The sequence below is a fragment of the Hordeum vulgare genome, chromosome 4H (assembly GCF_904849725.1).
Source record: "Hordeum vulgare subsp. vulgare chromosome 4H, MorexV3_pseudomolecules_assembly, whole genome shotgun sequence".
NCBI lineage: Eukaryota > Viridiplantae > Streptophyta > Magnoliopsida > Poales > Poaceae > Hordeum > Hordeum vulgare.
The window spans coordinates 422,157,163-422,174,994 of record NC_058521.1 but is presented as its reverse complement, the minus strand read 5'-3'; positions in this window follow the sequence as shown (position 1 = coordinate 422,174,994).

Sequence of the window (17,832 nt, the reverse complement as noted above, 5' to 3'; positions counted from 1 at the left end):
GCGCGTTTTCAGCCGTCGCCACTTGCCACGCTTTTAGCGTTTCCTTCAGATTTTGTTTTTTTTTTGTTTTTTTCAAGCATTTTCGTCTTTTTTGAGTGGGTTTTTTCTGTTTTTTTTATTTTATGGTTTTGCACCGGTCTTTCGTAACTTTTGGATGATTTTTTTATTTTTTCATGAAAAAATGCCTTTTCTTTTTTTTTTTATGCAGAAAAACTCGTTTACTTGTTTTTTTGCGAAAGACACGGTTTTGCCTTCACGAGAGGCACAACCGTGCCTCTCGGAAAGGGAGAAAAACTCGTTTTCGTTTTTTTGCGAGAGGCACGGTTTTGCCTTCGCGAGAGACACGTCCGTGCCTTTCGAAAATGAAAAAAATGCGTTTTCTGTTTTTTTACGAGAGGCACGGTTTTGCTTCCGCGAAAGGCACAGCTTTGCCTTCGCGAGAGGCATGCCCGTGCCTCTCCCGAAAGGGAAAAAAATGTATTTTCTATTTTTTTGGGCGAAAGAGACGGTTTTGCTTCAGCAAAAGGCACGATTTTGCCTTTGCGAGAGGCACGCCCATGCCTCTTCCGAAAAGTGGAAAAAACACGTTTTCCGCTCTCTCTTTTTTCGTGAGAGGCATGGTTTTGCTTGTGCGAGAGGTACGATTTTGCCTTCGCAAGAGGCATGACCCGTGCCTCTCGGAAAGAAAAAAACGTGTTTTTTGCTTTTTTTTTCTATCGCGTGTGACATGGTTTTTTCTTCCGGTTTTTTTCATGAAAAAAAGTTCATCAAAACCTATCAACATGGGATCTAGTTTTGAAGATCTCAACACGAGAAAGCCAATTGTGAAAACGGTTCAAGATTTGTACGCACAGTTTAGAAGATAAAACATTTTGAAAATACGGATCTACAAAAAAAAGGGAAAACTCCCAGGTTACGGCAAGTGGCACGCATGCAGTGCTCTATCTATCATAACGTGTGAAGGTGAGAGTAATCGTTGAAAAGTGTATTCGCTAACTAGTGATTTCGGATTGATAGGGATACCTCCTCGTTAGCGCCTCAAGCCTCAATTTGCTAGATGACGCCCATAGAGAACGATCGCGAACAGCAGCCCATTACCATGCTCGTGCACACCTCAGCCGATGGTTTACTAGTTGATCGGTCAGTCATCGACTTTTAGATAAACAAAAACTCGCAGATTAGAAAGTTCAATTTTTTTGAAGTGTTGTTTTGAAAATAATTTCATTAAATTTGATAAAAAGTATGAATTTTAAAAAAGTTTACAAGTTTTCAAAAGGTTTATAGATTTTGAAAAAAATCACGATATTGGAACGAATTCAACTATTTTTTACAAAGTTCATTGATTTGTTTGAACAATCATGAATTTCAAAAGGTTTGCGAATTTATGAAAAAATATGAATTTCAAAAAATGAATTAAAAAAAACCATTAATTTGAAAACAAATGAATTTCAAAAAAGTTCATGCGTTTGAAAAACTTCTGAAAACGATCACAAAATCCAGATAAAAAGGTAAAAAATAAAACAAAAAGGAAAAGGAAAAAACCGAGCAATAACCCGGAAGCAAAAAAATCAAAGCACATAAGAAATCCTTGGGAAGTTCTAGAAGCTTTCCAATATTGGTAGGGCTTAGGGAGAAACAAACACGAGGGATTTGCAAAAGAATGAGAATAGAGTGAAGACTTCGCGTGTCTTATTCTTATAGAAGGTGAGAAGACTCGGACATGGACCGACGACAACAACCTTTGTGTTGTTCATCACTCCATTCACAAAAGCTTCTCAACACGAGGGATTTGCCGGTCCATTAGAAGTGATGTCAGCAAGGGAGGGTGTGCGCCGGTAGTAATTAAATCTTTATTTGGTACTTAATGCGCCAAATAGAATTTATAGTTTATCGGTTGCTTTAGTAAGACACATGGGTCCGAGCAAGCGGGTCGGCCTATTCGTACTCAACCCAATTTTGATATGGTTTCTCGAACCCCGTGGTTCATAAATCGGATTTTCTGATTTTTGTTTTTCACTAGTTTTTCGGATGTAAGTTTACCTTTTTCTCTGTTTCTTTCTTCTTCTTCTCCCTTTCTTGGTTTTATCGTTTCCATTTTCTAAAGTTTAAGAAAACAAAAAAAATCTTGTTTTGTAGAAATCTTCGGATTTTAAAAATGTTCTTATTTTGGAAAATGTTTAGATTTTATTTCGTTTGTGTTTTCATAAAACACTCTGAATTTCAAATTTTTGTGCCTATCAAAATATGTTGGTTCTATCGAATATTGTTACAATTTTCAAAAAAATGGCTAATTTCATGTTTTGTACACATTTCCAAAATATTGGTCGTGTTTTGAAAAAACACTATTTAAAAAAGATGCTTCAAATTGATTTTTTTTATAATTTTCAAAAAATGATCGAAATTTGGAAAAATAATCACAGTTTCAAAAAAGTGTTCGTGTTTTCAAGAAAAACATAGTTTTGGTAGAAAAACTGAAATTCGAAATTGTTCATGGTTTATAGAAAAAATCATGCTTCCAAAAGTGTTCAAAAATATAAAAAAATAATGCATTTCAATAATGTTCACTTTTTCAAAACTTGCTTGCAATTTTTCAGTAAATGCCTGTGTTTGGAAAAAATATTGCTACCATACGGACGACCGCGCTACATTAACCCACGCTACATTCGATAATGGGTCGAGCCAGTTAGGTCGCTCCTATGTGTCCCACTTCTATTGGATGTAGCGAGCGTCCAGTAGGAGCTCTTAACGAGTCATGTGTTTGATTAGAGTAGCTATGTGAGAGAGACGCAAAATGACCCACACGAAGAAATGAATTCTCACAACTTTGTGTTGCATGTGGGCCTAGCCCTCGACGAAAATGTGGTTTGGGAATCTTTTTCCATCTAATGGTCTAGACTTAGATCTTATGACGCGAAAGAAACTAAAAGGTTTCATTTTTAGTATGGGACACCAACCCTAGTTGTATCTGAAGGAAGAAAAATAACTTGAGGCCACATATATGGTATTATTACTATTATTATTATTATTATTATTATTATTATTATTATTATTATTATTATTATTATTGTGATGATGATGTGAGTGATGGTAAGGCTAGGCATATACTTATTGAACTGAACCAATCCGAGCATTACCATACCCAATAGGCAGGTTAGCATTGGTGTGATTTCGTGATCAATAACCTCATTCATTTGATATAAAACCAATAGGACTTATTAAATCAGAAGTTTAGTACCCACTTCAACAGCTAGGCATAGTTTCAAAGCTAAACTCGTGAGGTTGTGCGTTAAGGTTTTCATGGGCCGGGCCGCTAGTTTAACCGGTTGATTCGTAGAAAAATGGATTATTCAGATTTTTCTTTTAAAAAATGACCTCAAACCAAATTAGTACACATAATATTAGATATAGTCAACCAAAGAGTGCAAAGTTGACATTGGTTATGTGTACCTTGGGTCTAGGTTGTGGTTTCGAAACCTATCTTGTACACCATGTTTGGAATATATTTTCCTTGTTTTTACTAAAAGACATATGCATCTTAAAATAACAGATGATTTTTTGATTCTTGTGTTTTTTGGTCAGACCACCGGTCTTCTATTTTTACAACCATGACGCTAGTGTTCGTCTGTAACGTTCAAGATGCAATCATATCCTTATTTTGAAACGAGGGCCTCGATAGAGATAAAAGCACATCTCGTCGATTCACAAGAATGAATATCATTAAACGTTCATGTACAGAAAAGATGAGTATATGCAATTGGCTTACACTCACCACAAACTACAAAATGAACAACATAATACAACAATATATTCAATCACCATGTAGAAGAGCAGGGTCCGGCTACGAACAAAAATCAAACGAGAAAAGAACGACGTCCATCCTTGCTATCCTAGGTTGCCGACCTGAAACCCATCCTAGATCGAAGAAGAAGAAGAAGGAGGAGAACTCCAAATAGCACAATCATAGTATCGCTTTACCTGTACCTGCAACTGTTGTTATAGTAGTCTGTGAGCCAGAGGGACTTAGTAATCTCATTTCGAAAGGTATCAAGACTAGCGATGCTTAATTGGTAATGTATGGTTTGGTAGTAAGGCTGTAGCAAGCAACTAAGCATTTATTTGAGTTGCTTGGAATTGGAATGCACTAACCAGCTCGGCCGGATCGCTGCTCATGTTATAACATACACGCATTTCTAAATACCCTCTACATGCGAGAACGGATCTTGAAAAAAAGCACTAAGTTTCAGGTATGGGGAATCTTCTCATGGCGGTGAAAGAGGCAGACAACCATGCGATGTTGGCTGGCTCGGGGACGCGGTCGTCCTCCTCGCAAGCAGAGGCTAAGATGGCGGTGAGGTCCGGCGATGGGGGCGGCTAGGGGGCGAGGGAAGTAGGCGAGGTCCTATTCCCGACGGCGGCGAGGTCCGACAATGCGGGGACGGTTCAGGTTGGGGATGAGGCTGTGGAGGTGGAGGACTTGTGCTCCGACAAACTGGTGGCACAACTGTTGGCTCCGGCGAGCTCCGCCCGAAGCGGCGGGGATGGGCGACCACGCCATGGCACTGCTCCTGCTCGAAGAACGTGTTGAAATTAGAGATGCGCCTTAGGCCCATAAGACAAATTTCAGAAAAATCTCCAAGGGCCCATGTAGGTGGTGGCATGACAAGGTGGTGGGAAGTTTAGTCCCACCCCGCTAGTGGAGGAGAAGTTGGACCCCTTTATAAGGGTCTCTCTTCCACATGCTATTGGAGAGTGAGAAGAGAAGGTGCCCTCGCGCACTCCTCCTCCGCCGCCCGCCGCGCCGCGGCGCGTCGCGTCGCGGGTTGCGGGAATGAGCCGAGCCGAGCTCATACCTACGCGCTTATTTTTGTCGGTCAGGAACGGAGAATACGTAACGGACAAGGCATGATCCGAGACGTCGGATCGTGGCCGTTACCGACTCGGACGTGGGTTTGGCCCACGTCTCTCTTGGAATTATGCCCTAGAGGCAATAATAAATGTATAGTTATTATTATAATTCCAGTATCAATATAATAGTTTATTATCCATGCTATAATTGTATTGAATGAAGACTCATTTACATGTGTGGATACATAGACAAAAACACCGTCCCTAGCATGCCTCTAGTTGGCTAGCCAGTTGATCGATGATAGTCAGTGTCTTCTGATTATGAACAAGGTGTTGTTGCTTGATAACTGGATCACGTCATTGGGGGAATCACGTGATGGACTAGACCCAAACTAATAGACGTAGCATGTTGATCGTGTCATTTTGTTGCTACTGTTTTCTGCGTGTCAAGTATTTATTCCTATGACCATGAGATCATATAACTCACTGACACCGGAGGAATGCTTTGTGTGTATCAAACGTCGCAACGTAACTGGGTGACTATAAAGATTCTCTACAGGTATCTCCGAAGGTGTTAGTTGAGTTAGTATGGATCAAGACTGGGATTTGTCACTCCGTATGACGGAGAGGTATCTCGGGGCCCACTCGGTAATACAACATCACACACAAGCCTTGCAAGCAATGTAACTTAGTGTAAGTTGCGGGATCTTGTATTACGAAACGAGTAAAGAGACTTGCCGGTAAACGAGATTGAAATAGGTATGCGGATACCGACGATCGAATCTCGGGCAAGTAACATACCGAAGGACAAAGGGAATGACATACGGGATTATACGAATCCTTGGCACTGAGGTTCAAACGATAAGATCTTCGTAGAATATGTAGGATCCAATATGGGCATCCAGGTCCCGCTATTGGATATTGACCGAGGAGTCTCTCGGGTCATGTCTACATAGTTCTCGAACCCGCAGGGTCTGCACACTTAAGGTTCGACGTTGTTTTATGCGTATTTGAGTTATATGGTTGGTTACCGAATGTTGTTCGGAGTCCCGGATGAGATCACGGACGTCACGAGGGTTTCCGGAATGGTCCGGAAATGAAGATTGATATATAGGATGACCTCATTTGATTACCGGAAGGTTTTCGGAGTTACCGGGAATGTACCGGGAATGACGAATGGGTTCCGGGAGTTCACCGGGGGGGGGGGGGCAACCCACCCCGGGGAAGCCCATAGGCTTTTGGGGAGCCACACCAGCCCTTAGTGGGCTGGTGGGACAGCCCACAAGTCCCCTATGCGCCAAGGATAAAAAATCAAAGGAGAAAAGAAAAAAAAAGGGGGAAGTGGGAAAGGGGAAGGACTCCCTCCCACCAAACCTAGTCCAACTCGGTTTGGGGGGGGAGAGTCCTCCCCCCTGGCTCGGCCGACCCCTTGGGGATCCCTTGGACCCCAAGGCAAGGTCCCCCTCCCTCCTCCTATATATATGGGGCTTTTAGGGCAGATTTGAGACGTTTTTCTCACGGCTGCCCGACCACATACCTCCATAGTTTTTCCTCTAGATCGCGTTTCTGCGGAGCTCGGGCGGAGCCCTGCTGAGACGAGATCATCACCAACCTCCGGAGCGCCGTCACGCTGCCGGAGAACTCATCTACCTCTCCGTCTCTCTTGCTGGATCAAGAAGGCCGAGATCATCGTCGAGCTGTACGTGTGCTGAACGCGGAGGTGCCGTCCGTTCGGTACTAGATCGTGGGACTGATCGCGGGATTGTTCGCGGGGCGGATCGAGGGACGTGAGGACGTTCCACTACATCAACCGCGTTCTCTAACGCTTCTGCTGTACGATCTACAAGGGTACGTAGATCACTCATCCCCTCTCGTAGATGGACATCACCATGATAGGTCTTCGTGCGCGTAGGAAATTTTTTGTTTCCCATGCGACGTTCCCCAACAGTGGCATCATGAGCTAGGTTCATGCGTAGATGTCTTCTCGAGTAGAACACAAAAGGTTTTGTGGGCGGTGATGTGCGTTTTGCTGCCCTCCTTAGTCTTTTCTTGATTCCGCGGTATTGTTGGATTGAAGCGGCTTGGACCGACATTACTCGTACGCTTACGAGAGACTGGTTTCATCGTTACGAGTAACCCCCTTTGCTCAAAGATGACTGGCAAGTGTCGGTTTCTCCAACTTTAGTTGAATCGGATTTGACCGAGGAGGTCCTTGGATGAGGTTAAATAGCAACTCATATATCTCTGTTGTGGTGTTTGCGTAAGTAAGATGCGATCCTACTAGATACCCTTGGTCACCACGTAAAACATGCAACAACAAAATTAGAGGACGTCTAACTTGTTTTTGCAGGGTATGATTGTGATGTGATAAGGCCAACGATGTGATGTGATATATTGAATGTATGAGATGATCATGTTGTAATAGAAATATCGACTTGCACGTCGATGGTACGGCAACCGGCAGGAGCCATAGGGTTGTCTTTATACTAACATATGTGCTTGCAGATGCGTTTACTATTTTGCTAGGATGTAGCTTTAGTAGTGATAGCATAAGTAGCACGACAACCACGATGGAAACACGTTGATGGATGATCATGGTGTGGCGCCCGTGACAAGAAGATCGTGCCGATGCTTTGGTGATGGAGATCAAGAAGCACGTGATGATGGCCATATCATGTCACTTATGAATTGCATGTGATGTTAATCCTTTTTGCACCTTATTTTGCTTAGAACGACGGTAGCATTATGAGGTGATCTCTCACTAAAATTTCAAGACGAAATTGTGTTCTCCCCGACTGTGCACCGTTGCTACAGTTCGTCGTTTCGAGACACCACGTGATGATCGGGTGTGATAGACTCAACGTTCACATACAACGGGTGCAAAACAGTTGCGCACGCGGAACACTCGGGTTAAGCTTGACGATCCTAGCATGTGCAGACATGGCCTCGGAACACATGAGACCGAAAGGTCGATCATGAATCATATAGTTGATATGATTAGCATAGGGATGCTTACCACTGAAAGTATTCTCAACTCACGTGATGATCGGACTTGGGATAGTGTAAGTGGATCATGAACCACTCAAATGACTAGAGAGATGTACTTTTTGAGTGGGAGTTTAGCATATAATTTGATTAAGTTGAACTCTAATTATCTTGAACATAGTCTAAGTCCACTTTGAATATATTTGTGTTGTAGATCATGGCTCACGCAAGTGTCATCCTGAATTTTAATACGTTCCTAGAGAAAGCTAAGTTGAAAGATGATGGAAGCAACTTTGTAGACTGGGCTCGTAATCTTAAGCTAATCTTACAAGCTGGAAAGAAGGATTATGTCCTTAATGCTGCGCTAGGAGATGAACCACCCGCTACGGCTGACCAGGATGTTAAGAACGCTTGGTTAGCGTGTAAGGAGGACTACTCAATAGTTCAATGTGCAGTCTTGTATGGCTTAGAACCGGGACTTCAACGTCGCTTTGAGCGTCATGGAGCATTTGAGATGTTCCAGGAGTTGAATTTTATCTTTCAGAAGAACGCCCGGATCGAGAGGTATGAGACCTCCGATAAATTCTATGCTTGCAAGATGGAGGAAAACTCGTCTGTCAGTGAACATGTGCTCAAAATGTCTGGGTACTCAAACCGTCTAGCTGAACTGGGGATTGAACTCCCGCAAGAAGCTATCACTGACAGAATCCTTCAATCACTGCCGCCAAGCTACAAAGGCTTTGTGTTGAACTACAACATGCAAGGGATGAACAAGTCTCCCGGCGAGTTGTTTGCGATGCTGAAAGTCGCAGAGTCTGAACTCCGTAAAGAGCATCAAGTGTTGATGGTGAGCAAGACCACTAGTTTCAAGAGAAACGACAAAGGCAAGAAGGGCAATTCGAAGAAGAGCGGCAAGCCTGTTGCCAATCCGCCGAAGAAACCCAAGGCTGGACCTAAGCCTGAAACAGAGTGCTTCTATTGCAAGGGTATGGGTCACTGGAAGCGAAATTGCCCCAAGTATCTGGCAGATAAGAAGGCGGGCAAAGAAAAATCAGGTATATTTGATATACATGTTATTGATGTGTACTTAACCGACTCTCGTAGTAGTGCCTGGGTATTTGATACCGGTTCTGTTGCTCACATTTGCAACTCGAAGCAGGAACTGCGGAATAGACGAAGGCTGGCGAAAGACGAAGTGACGATGCGCGTAGGAAACGGTTCCAAGGTTGATGCAATCGCCGTCGGCACAGTGTCACTTCAACTACCATCGGGATTAGTGATGAACTTAAATCATTGTTATTTAGTGCCTGCGTTGAGCATGAACATTATATCTGGATCTTGTATATTGCGAGACGGTTACTCTTTTAAGTCTGAGAATAATGGTTGTTCTATTTCTATGAGTAACATCTTTTATGGTCATGCACCGAATGTGAGAGGATTGTTCATATTGAATCTCGATAGCGATACGCATATACATAACATTGAGACCAAAAGAGTTAGAGTAAACAATGATAGCGCCATATTTTTGTGGCACTGCCGCTTGGGTCATATTGGTGTAAAGCGCATGAAGAAACTCCATGCTGATGGACTTTTGGAGTCACTTGACTTTGATTCACTTGACACGTGCGAACCATGCCTCATGGGCAAGATGACTAAGACTCCATTCTCCGGAACAATGGAGCGTGCAAGTGACTTGTTGGAAATCATACATACCGATGTGTGTGGTCCAATGAGCGTGGAGGCACGCGGCGGATATCGTTATTTTCTCACCTTCACTGACGATTTAAGTAGATATGGTTATGTCTACTTAATGAAGCACAAGTCTGAAACATTTGAAAAGTTCAAGCAATTTCAGAGTGAAGTGGAAAATCATCGTAACAAGAAGATCAAGTTCCTACGGTCTGATCGTGGGGGTGAATATCTGAGTTTCGAGTTTGGTACTCACTTAAGACAATGTGGAATTGTTTCACAGTTAACACCGCCTGGAACACCACAGCGTAATGGTGTGTCCGAACGTCGTAATCGTACTTTGTTAGAGATGGTGCGATCTATGATGTCTCTTACTGATTTGCCGTTATCTCTTTGGGGTTATGCATTAGAAACAGCTGCATTCACTTTAAATAGGGCACCATCAAAATCCGTTGAGACGACACCATACGAACTGTGGTATGGCAAAAGGCCAAAGTTGTCGTTTCTTAAAGTTTGGGGATGTGATGCTTATGTCAAAAAGCTTCAGCCTGAAAAGCTGGAACCCAAAGCGGAAAAGTGCGTCTTCATAGGTTACCCAAAAGAGACGGTTGGGTACACCTTCTATCTCAAATCCGAGGGCAAAGTGTTTGTTGCTAAAAACGGAACTTTTCTCGAGAAGGAGTTTCTCTCGAGAGAATTGAGTGGGAGGAAGATAGAACTTGACGAGGTTGTCGAACCTCTCATCCCTCTGGATGGTGGCGCAGGGCAGGGGGAAACCCCTATCGTTGCGACGCCGGTTGAGGAGGAGGTTAATGATGATGATCATGAAACTCCAGTTCAAGTTTCTGTTGAACCACGCAGGTCGACGAGATCACGCGCTGCTCCAGAGTGGTACGGTAATCCCGTCTTATCAATCATGTTGTTAGACAACAATGAACCTGCAAATTATGAAGAAGCAATGGTGGGCCCAGATTCCAACAAATGGCTAGAAGCCATGAAATCCGAGATAGGATCCATGTATGAGAACAAAGTATGGACTTTGGAGATACTACCTGAGGGCCGCAAGGCTATTCAGAACAAATGGATCTTTAAGAAGAAGACAGACGCTGACGGTAATGTGACCGTTTATAAAGCTCGACTTGTGGCAAAGGGTTTTTCACAAGTTCCAGGAGTTGACTACGATGAGACCTTCTCACCCGTAGCGATTCTTAAGTCCGTCAGAATCATGTTAGCAATAGCTGCATTTTTCGATTATGAAATCTGGCAGATGGATGTCAAAACGGCATTCCTTAATGGTTTCCTTAAGGAAGAGTTGTATATGATGCAACCCGAAGGTTTTGTCGATCCTAAAAATGCTGACAAGGTGTGCAAGCTCCAGCGATCCATTTATGGACTGGTGCAAGCATCTCGGAGTTGGAACAAGCGCTTTGATGAGGTGATCAAAGCATTTGGGTTTATACAAGTGGTTGGAGAATCTTGTATTTACAAGAAAGTGAGTGGGAGCTCTGTGGCGTTTCTAATATTATATGTGGATGACATATTACTGATTGGAGACAACGTAGAGCTTTTGGAGAGCATAAAAGGTTACTTGAATAAAAGTTTCTCTATGAAGGACCTAGGAGAAGCTGCTTACATTCTAGGTATTAAGATCTATAGGGATAGATCAAAACGCCTGATAGGACTTTCACATAGCACATACCTTGATAAAGTTTTGAAGAGGTTCAAAATGGAACAGTCCAAGAAGGGGTTCTTTCCAGTGTTACAAGGTACGAGATTGAGTAAGACTCAGTGCCCAGCAACTGATGAAGATAGAGAGCATATGCGCTCCGTCCCCTATGCTTCAGCCATAGGTTCTATCATGTATGCGATGCTGTGCACTAGACCGGATGTTAGCCTGGCCATAAGTATGGCAGGTAGGTTCCAGAGTAATCCAGGAGTGGATCACTGGACGGCGGTCAAGAATATCCTAAAGTACCTGAAAAGGACTAAGGAGATGTTTCTCGTGTATGGAGGTGACGAAGAGCTCGCCGTAAAAGGTTACGTCGATGCAAGCTTTGACACAGATCCGGACGACTCTAAGTCGCAAACCGGATACGTATTTATTCTTAATGGGGGTGCAGTAAGCTGGTGCAGTTCCAAGCAAAGCGTCGTAGCAGATTCTACATGTGAAGCAGAGTACATGGCTGCCTCGGAGGCGGCTAAGGAGGGTGTCTGGATGAAGCAGTTCATGACGGATCTTGGAGTGGTGCCAAGTGCACTGGATCCAATAACCTTGTTCTGTGACAACACTGGTGCCATTGCCTTAGCAAAGGAACCAAGGTTTCACAAGAAGACCAGACACATCAAACGACGCTTCAACCTCATCCGCGACTACGTCGAGGAGGAGGACGTAAATATATGCAAAGTGCACACGGATCTGAATGTAGCACACCCGCTGACTGAACCTCTTCCACGACCAAAACATGATCGACACCAGAACTATATGGGTGTTAGATTTATTACAATGTAATTCACATGGTGATGTGAGGGCTAGATTATTGACTCTAGTGCAAGTGGGAGACTGTTGGAATTATGCCCTAGAGGCAATAATAAATGTATAGTTATTATTATAATTCCTGTATCAAGATAATAGTTTATTATCCATGCTATAATTGTATTGAATGAAGACTCATTTACATGTGTGGATACATAGACAAAAACACCGTCCCTAGCATGCCTCTAGTTGGCTAGCCAGTTGATCGATGATAGTCAGTGTCTTCTGATTATGAACAAGGTGTTGTTGCTTGATAACTGGATCACGTCATTGGGGGAATCACGTGATGGACTAGACCCAAACTAATAGACGTAGCATGTTGATCGTGTCATTTTGTTGCTACTGTTTTCTGCGTGTCAAGTATTTATTCCTATGACCATGAGATCATATAACTCACTGACACCGGAGGAATGCTTTGTGTGTATCAAACGTCGCAACGTAACTGGGTGACTATAAAGATGCTCTACAGGTATCTCCGAAGGTGTTAGTTGAGTTAGTATGGATCAAGACTGGGATTTGTCACTCCGTATGACGGAGAGGTATCTCGGGGCCCACTCGGTAATACAACATCACACACAAGCCTTGCAAGCAATGTAACTTAGTGTAAGTTGCGGGATCTTGTATTACGGAATGAGTAAAGAGACTTGCCGGTAAACGAGATTGAAATAGGTATGCGGATACCGACGATCGAATCTCGGGCAAGTAACATACCGAAGGACAAAGGGAATGACATACGGGATTATACGAATCCTTGGCACTGAGGTTCAAACGATAAGATCTTCGTAGAATATGTAGGATCCAATATGGGCATCCAGGTCCCGCTATTGGATATTGACCGAGGAGTCTCTCGGGTCATGTCTACATAGTTCTCGAACCCGCAGGGTCTGCACACTTAAGGTTCGACGTTGTTTTATGCGTATTTGAGTTATATGGTTGGTTACCGAATGTTGTTCGGAGTCCCGGATGAGATCATGGACGTCACGAGGGTTTCCGGAGTGGTCCGGAAACGAAGATTGATATATAGGATGACCTCATTTGATTACCGGAAGGTTTTCGGAGTTACCGGGAATGTAACGGGAATGACGAATGGGTTCCGGGAGTTCACCGGGGGGGGGGGGGGCAACCCACCCCGGGGAAGCCCATAGGCTTTTGGGGAGCCACACCAGCCCTTAGTGGGCTGGTGGGACAGCCCACAAGTCCCCTATGCGCCAAGGATAAAAAATCAAAGGAGAAAAGAAAAAAAAGGGGAAGTGGGAAAGGGGAAGGACTCCCTCCCACCAAACCTAGTCCAACTCGGTTTGGGGGGGGAGAGTCCTCCCCCCTGGCTCGGCCGACCCCTTGGGGATCCCTTGGACCCCAAGGCAAGGTCCCCCTCCCTCCTCCTATATATATGGGGCTTTTAGGGCAGATTTGAGACGTTTTTCTCACGGCTGCCCGACCACATACCTCCATAGTTTTTCCTCTAGATCGCGTTTCTGCGGAGCTCGGGCGGAGCCCTGCTGAGACGAGATCATCACCAACCTCCGGAGCACCGTCACGCTGCCGGAGAACTCTTCTACCTCTCCGTCTCTCTTGCTGGATCAAGAAGGCCGAGATCATCGTCGAGCTGTACGTGTGCTGAACGCGGAGGTGCCGTCCGTTCGGTACTAGATCGTGGGACTGATCGCGGGATTGTTCGCGGGGCGGATCGAGGGACGTGAGGACGTTCCACTAAATCAACCGCGTTCTCTAACGCTTCTGCTGTACGATCTACAAGGGTACGTAGATCACTCATCCCCTCTCGTAGATGGACATCACCATGATAGGTCTTCGTGCGCGTAGGAAAATTTTTGTTTCCCATGCGACGTTCCCCAACAGTCTCTCCACCCAGCCGCCTTTATAAGCAGGCTATCACCTTCCCTAGCCGTCACGAGAATCATATCACATCTACCTCACGCGTTCGTTCCTTGACTGCTGCTGCCGCCGGCGACTCCGTCCCGTTTACCGCGTACACGGTCGACGGGAGAGCAGGCCTCTGAAACCTTGCCTCTCCGGTTCCTGTACGGGAGAGGGGCGATTAGGTTTTTGGGGAGCGATCATGCGACTGCTCGCCTCCGTCCGTCTGCTTTGTCTACGTCCGCGTCGCCCTCGTCATCGCCATGTCTTCACCAAGCGAAGCTGACCGTCTCCGCGAGAAGGCCGAAGCCGAGAAGAAGGCGGCAAAGGATACCGCCACCGCCGCCGCTGCTGCTACGGCCAACTGGCCGATCGGAGGGTATGATGTGTTTGTCTCTCTCCTGTTTCTGTCTGCACTAGTAGTATTGCCTATATGCGTAGTACTTGCTAGTATACTCCGTGATCAGTATGTCATGAACCTAGTCAATGCCATGTTAGTAATTATTTCATGGATTAATCTGCTCGGAAAATTCCCTATTTACTTAACAATCCAAAAACCTAATTTCTGTAGGAATTTTTTCGAGTAATGGTTTTGCTGCTGCACTGAAACCGGATAAGTTTACCGGTACCTTTTTCAAGCGTTGGAAAACGAGAACCACCTTATGGCTCACAGCTATGAACGTGTTCTGGGTAGCCGGTGTCACTCCTACGGAAACTCTCACTCCTGAACAGGAGAAGATGTTTAAGGAGGCCACCGTCCTATTCCTTGGAGCAGTCATTAGCGTGATCAGAGATAAGCTGGTTGATGCATATTTACATATGCATGTTGCCAAGGACTTGTGGGAGGCGCTCGAATCTAAATTCGGGGCCACCGATGCTGGGAGTGAGATGTATGTTATGGAGCAGTTCCACGATTACAAGATGGTTGACAACCGTTCTGTATTGGAACAAGCTCATGAGATAATATGCATAGCTAAGGAACTTGAGGTTCTTAAGGGCAAGTTTGTCGCGGGCTGTATAATTGCTAAGCTCCCTAATTCCGGGAGGAACTTTGCTACTACTCTGAAACATTAGAGGCGTGAGTTCTCGGTAGAGGACATCATCGGCCATCTGAGTGTTGAGCAGAACTTGAGATCAAAGGACTCCAATGGAAAAGCGGTGGAAAGCTCTTCTGCTGCCAATATGGTACATCAGAGGAACTTCAATTCCCACAAGACCAAGGGAAAGAATTCTGTCCAACAGAATACCGACTTCAAGAAGAAGGGAAAGAAGCCCTTCAAGAAGAACAAGAAGGGAGATGGCTGCTATACTTGTGGTTCAGAGGAACATTGGGCGAACAAATGCCCAAACAAGTACAAGAAGCCGGCGCAGGACTCCAAGTCTGCCAATATGATCGTGGGCAACAATGAAAGTGGTGCATCTGGGTACGGTAATTTACTTATTGTATTTACAGTTTGTCAGTCCACCGATTGGTGGGTGGACATGGGTGCAAATATTCATGTGTGTGCTGACTTATCATTGTTCTCTTCTTATCAGGCCACCAGTCGCAGGTCCGTATTGATGGGGAATGGCGCGAGTGCTTCTGTTCTTGGTGTTGGCATGGTCGATCTGAAGTTTACTTCGGGAAGGATCGTGCAGCTGAAGAACGTGCAGCATGTCCCCGCCATCAAGAAGAATCTCGTTAGTGGCTCCCTTCTGTGTAGAGAAGGGTTTAAGTTGGTATTCGAGTCTAATAAAGTAGTAGTTACGAAATATGGACTTTTCGTTGGAAAAGGTTATGAATGCGGAGGTCTGTTCCGCCTTTCTCTTGCATATTTTTGTAATAAAGTCGTGAACAATATTCATTCGAGTGTTAATGAATCTGAAGTTTGGCATTCACGTCTTTGTCACATAAGTTTCGGTGTTATGTCGCGGCTAGCAAAACTGAATTTAATCCCAACTTTCACTTTAGCCAAAGGTTCTAAGTGCCATTCGTGTGTGCAAGCAAAGCAACCTCGCAAGCCACACAAGGCTGCAGAGGAGAGACACTTGGCACCATTAGAACTCATACATTCTGATCTTTGTGAGATGAATGGTGTGTTGACTAAAGGTGGAAAGAAATACTTCATGACATTGATAGATGATTCCACTAGATTTTGCTATGTGTATATATTAAATACTAAAGATGAGGCTCTACACTACTTTAAAATCTATAAGGCAGAAGTTGAGAATCAACTTGAAAAGAAAATTAAACGAGTCTGGTCTGATCGTGGTGGAGAGTACTTCTCAAACGAATTTGATTTATTTATTGCGGAACACGGCATTATTCATGAGAGGACGCCTCCCTATTCACCCCAGTCAAACGGGGTTGCCGAGCGGAAAAATCGTACTCTAACTGATTTGGTTAACGCCATGTTAGATACATCGGGTTTATCCAAGGCATGGTGGGGGGAGGCTATATTGACCGCGTGTCATGTCCTGAATAAAGTTCCTACAAAAGATAATGAGGTCACTCCCTACAAGGAGTGGTCGAAGAGAAGGACGACGCTCTCGTACTTACGTACTTGGGGCTGCTTGGCGAAAGTCAATGTACCGATCCCCAAGAAGCATAAGCTTGGACCAAAGACTGTGGACTGCGTTAATTTGGGATACGCTAAGAAATTTCTAGTAGTGAAATCTGAGGTACCTGACGTGAAGGTTGGTACAATAATGGAGTCGAGGGATGCTACATTCTTTGAGGATATATTTCCCATGAGAGATATGCAAAGCACTTCTAGACAGGAATCTGGGATAACTCCTGAGCCTGCCATTCCTATGGAATACTATGAACAAACACATGATGAAAATCCTGAGGAGGATGACGAGGAAGCCCGTGGTAGGGGCAAGAGACAAAGAACTGCAAAGACCTTTGGTGATGATTTCTTCGTATACCTCGTGGATGATAATCCCACTTCTATTTCAGAAGCGTATGCTTCTCCAGATGCTGATTACTAGAAAGCTGCGGTCCGTAGCGAGATGGATTCCATCATGGCTAACAGGACATGGGAAATCACTTATCGTCCCTATGGTTGCAAACCATTGGGATGCAAGTGGGTGTTCAAAAAGAAGCTTAGGCCCGATGGTACGATTGAAAAGTACAAGGCTAGGCTTGTGGCCAAGGGCTATGCCCAGAAAGAAGACGAAGATTTCTTCGATACTTATTCACCTGTGGCTAGACTGACCACCATTCGAGTACTACTCTCATTGGCGGCCTCTCATGGTCTTCTCGTTCATCAAATGGACGTTAAGATGGCTTTCTTGAATGGAGAGCTAAATGAGGAAATCTATATGCAACAGCCAGATGGCTTTGTGATAGAAGGTCAGGAAGGAAATGTGTGTAAGTTGCTGAAATCTTTATATGGTCTGAGACAAGCACCTAAGCAATGGCATGAGAAGTTTAATACAACTCTCACATCTGTTGGCTTCGTTGTTAATGAAGCTGACAAATGTGTATACTATCGCCATGGTGGGGGCGAAGGAGTTATATTGTGCTTGTATGTTGATGACATACTGATATTTGGAACCAACCTCAAAGTAATTGAGGAGGTTAAGTCTTTTCTGTCTCAAAACTTTGAGATGAAGGACCTTGGGGTGGCTGATGTTATCTTGAACATCAAGCTGTTGAGAGATGATGAGGGTGGGATTACACTTCTGCAATCCCACTATGTTGATAAGATTTTGAGTCGCTTTGGATATTAAGACTGCAAAATTTGTCAAACACCATATGATCCTAGTGTGCTTATTCGAAAGTTTAAAGGCACAGCTATAGATCAATTGAGATTCTCTCAAATTATCGGTTCACTTATGTACCTAGCTAGCGCAACAAGGCCTGACATCGCGTTTGCTGTGAGCAAACTTAGCCGGTTTGTTGCAAACCCGGGCGATGT